This window comes from Temnothorax longispinosus, unplaced genomic scaffold, assembly GCF_030848805.1.
Source record: "Temnothorax longispinosus isolate EJ_2023e unplaced genomic scaffold, Tlon_JGU_v1 HiC_scaffold_749, whole genome shotgun sequence".
Classification (NCBI taxonomy): Eukaryota; Metazoa; Arthropoda; class Insecta; order Hymenoptera; family Formicidae; genus Temnothorax; species Temnothorax longispinosus.
In genome coordinates, this window is record NW_027270615.1 from 226 (window position 1) to 4,527 (window position 4,302).

Genomic DNA, 4,302 nt, shown 5'->3' on the forward strand with positions numbered 1-4,302 from the left:
ACCGAAAACGGGAAATTCGCACTTTGCGAGACGTGCGACCGCCATCTTGCGCGGCAACAGTAATTGTGAACCACCACCATTGTGAAACGATAGTTAACAATAAATGAAATAATTATTTGTGAAAATATATACGAAGATATCGATTACTTACCTTCAACTTGCCTGAACAAGCGGGTGTCGTCCATCTTGGGTGTTAGCGGTGACCTGGCTCGAAGGTCATCAGTGCTGCTGCATTAGAGGAGGCCATAGATGAAGCAACCGTGGCGGAAACCTGAAAAAAAACGGCATTAATCATAGGGTGCGTTCGGGAAGACGCTATTAGCGCTATGAGACACTAACGCTATGAATCCCATTCGGAGAGCCAATAGTACGATAACGTTAGCATGCTACCCGAACGTACGCGTAGCGCTAAGCGACAACGTTCGGAGAGCGCGCTATTGTTGTGTATTGATGATACAACTGTGACAATATGGATAGAGAAAATATTGATCCGTTAGTGCAACAGAATACAATTAAAAATGGAATTATTGCAATTTTGCAAGAACTCATCGATCGTTCATCATCATCAGAGAGTGATGATGAGGTGGAACACATTATGTATGTAACAGAAAGAAAAGTTGCCAAGATTAAAAAACTATGTGGAGAATATTATTCCAGCCTATAATAATCAACAATTTAAGTCACACTTTAGGTAATTTGCATTCTACGAATTATACGTGTATTTTATATTATGTAAATTACACTCAATTTATCTTTTCTGTTTAAAATTATGTACATTCCTATATTTACTAAGAGGCTAATTTTGTACTGTTTTCTGGCACAGAATAACAAAAGATACATTTGAATATGTATTAAATCTTATTGCTCCGAGATTAACTAGAACATATGCGGGACAACCAATGATTTCTCCCGAAAAGCAATTCTTAATTGCAATTTGGCGTATGGCAACACCTGATTCCTATAGGTTAATATTGTTTATGAAATTCAGATTCACCTTGAATGTTTCTGTGGTTATTAATTAGTATCTTTTCAGATCTATATCTGAAAAATTTGACGTTAGTCGAAGTACTGCACTCATCGCTACAAGAAGAGTGATAGAAGCCTTATATGAATTGGCACCATTTTTCATTAAATGGCCATCATATAACAATGCTCAGACAATTTGGATTGGATTCGAAGCTGCAAGTGCTTTTCCAAAAGTAATTGGAGCGATTGATGGCACCCACATTAACATTCCAGCTCCACATAACGAACCAGCATCGTATGTAAATCGTAAAGGACACCATTCTATCCAATTACAGGTTTGTTATGTTTGTCCTGACTGATTAAGATTTGGTTACATTAATATTATTTTAGTTTTATAAGCAAAATTTAAAACTGCATATGTTTGTTTCACCAAAGCAAAAGCGACAATTTTAAAGTTAACAGTTGTTTACGGCTTCTATAAATCCGGCTTAAGCCTAACTATTGAAATTTCTATGTTGATTAATATATTTATATTTTTTCTGAATTTTTAGGCAGTATGTGACCATAAAACACGCTTTCTTCATTGCTACGCAGGTCATCCAGGGTCTGTGCATGACCAAAGAGTGTTCAGATTGTCTGAAGTGCAAGAATGGTCAGGAAATCCAGAAAAATTTCCTGAAGATAGTCATATCCTTGGAGATGCTGCATACAAATTGCATCAAAATGTTATTGTTCCCTACCGAGACAATGGGCATCTTACTGCTAAACAAAAAAACTTCAATTTTTGTCATTCCTCAGCTAGAATCGCTATTGAAAGGGCTTTTGGGCTCCTTAAAACAAGGTTTCGCAGTATAAGGACAGTTCTTGCAATAGATAGAGTGGATTTAATTCCGATGTTTGTGATTGCATGTTGTACGATGCATAATGTTTGCCATTTAAGGGGGGACGAAATTGAACTAGAATTTAATGAAGTAGAAGACGACAATATTCCTTTTCGAGATGCTGCACAAGTTGAACAAGCAGGTCTTGCCAAAAGGGATTTAATTTGCGAACGACTTCCTATGCGACATGTTTAGGGATGTTCTATAATCAGTTGCAAATGCCTTGTCGCCAGTCGCAAACGACAAAATTGACGAATTACATCGCAGTATCACAACGTTAGCGACTGGCGACAAAGCATTTCCAACTTATTGTAGAATCCTCCTTAAAGTAACCTTGTAAATCAACTATTGATTGTAATCAACACTCTGATGTCATGAGAACACATTTATTTGAACACAATATTACTAATTCATATTTCTTTGTTATTGTATTGGCGTAACTCATGTGTATGAAACAGGAATCATCTAGTGCCAAAGCCAGAATATCGTTTTTCTCTTTTGTTTCAAATTTGATATCAATAATCTAGTATAAATAATTTGTTTAATGCACTGTCTCTTTGTCAAGAATAAATGTAAAACTGATATAAAACCTTCTAGTTTGTACTAAATAAATATTATTCTAAGAACTGTGTTCTTTCTCTTTTACTAATAAATTAAATTATGTCAACAGAATTGTACAAAATTTTATATCAAATAGCATAGAAAAGTTATTACACTATTTCAATAACAATTAGTTGCGTAATTAGTAAATAGTTATATGCAGAAATTTCATTACAACAAAGTACTACATATATATATATGTTTATTTATATAAAGATGGATCTATTACATTATCAGGTACATTATTTTAGAATTATCCAAAATAACTCGCTTACTATTAATATTTATTATTAAAAAATAAATATTTGTTTCTATAAAAGTATTTCATATACTTAACAACACGTAAATGCCCACTCTTAAAACAAAATAAAAGAATATCTTCTTATTTTAGAAATACTGACGTGTATCATCACAGAATACTCTTAGATGTATTATCACAGAATACTCTTAGGGCTTGAATCTTTAAAATATATCGTATACGATAGTCGACAAAAAAAAACTTATAGCATGTGTAAGGTAATTATATAAAATCTTGAATATCATGTGCAAAATATTTTCGACAAAAAGAAACCTGGTTCTGCTTCATGCATCCATCTGACCTAAACAAGCAAAATCAAAATCACTAGACAAAACATACAGTTAGAAAAACCATACAAAATGAGAGATTAAAGGTAAATACTTTAATCCAAAAATATTACTTGTAATTTCTCAGTGAGTTTATCTAAAACTTCAAGAAGTTTAGCTCGCTGCTCTGTTGTCTGCTTATGACGTTGAAATTTATTTTCCTCGGAAATTCTTCTACTTTCAAGAATGGCTTCTGCAATATTATTGGCCTTTCTTTTGTGGCCTTTCTTTTGCAACCTTAAAGAAGTATCATTGCTGGAACTGCTACAGCTACCGTCAAGGGAACTGTCGCTACTTTCATTCTTCATTATTACACCTGAGGAGGAGGCTACAGCAACAGGCTTCATAAAAGGTTTCTCGCCTAATAATGATTCCATCAGTTCAATGTAAGGCCAGGCCCGTGGAGCATTTCCGGATTTTGAGTTATGATCTTTTATGCTTTTAAAGGTTTTCTTCATCCCGTTAAATTTGGATTGGCATTGTGGACCAGTAACGTCGTGTCCATGGCTACGAAGCACTTCACTTATCTGGTCCCATACTCGTCTTTGTGATATTTTGCCTACAAAAGAAAGATAAAATTTATGACATCATAAAGTATAAACAACATTATTAAATCAAATTTTATATTATTATCTTACCAGATTTGGTATCTTCTTTTCGCTTCCGAAATTCCTCAATAAGAAGGAGAATAGCCTGATGCGACCATTTGAAAGCCGAATCTTGTTCAGCATTCTGTTCTGAAGCAACATTCGGACTTAATGTTGTTGGGACCATGAGACCAGAGCTGGATGTAGCTCCTTTGCTCGTCTTTAAATCTTCCAATACTTTAGAAGCATAAACAATATCTAAAAATACAAAAAAACAAGTAATAGTTAATTAATTATTAGAAACAATGCTAATCATTCAAAACATGGGACATATTTATTAAAAACATATTATTTTTACAATTGCATAGTACTTTAATTCCTATTAATATGTAGAAACATGTTATTACATTAATTTAAATGTAAATAAAGTTGCTTTTACATGCTATAAATAAAATCTTAATAATTATGTATCATAAATAACACTAAACAAGAACATAACCTCTTATACTTACCAGTTTCCACCCTTTTTACATCTTCCGATGAAAGATATGTTGTATATGTTATACCAGTATCAAGATCTTTCAAATTTAATTTTACAAGTGGATCCATTTTCTATTTACTCGTGATTCCCGTGATATCTAATA

The 4,302-nt window shown here is 33.3% G+C and overlaps 1 pseudogene; it reads left to right on the forward strand.

Moving 5' to 3' along the window:
• The first annotated feature begins 366 nt into the window (after nt 1-366).
• LOC139824992 (uncharacterized) lies at nt 367-2,042 on the forward strand (annotated as a pseudogene).
• Nucleotides 2,043-4,302: the final 2,260 nt, after the last annotated feature.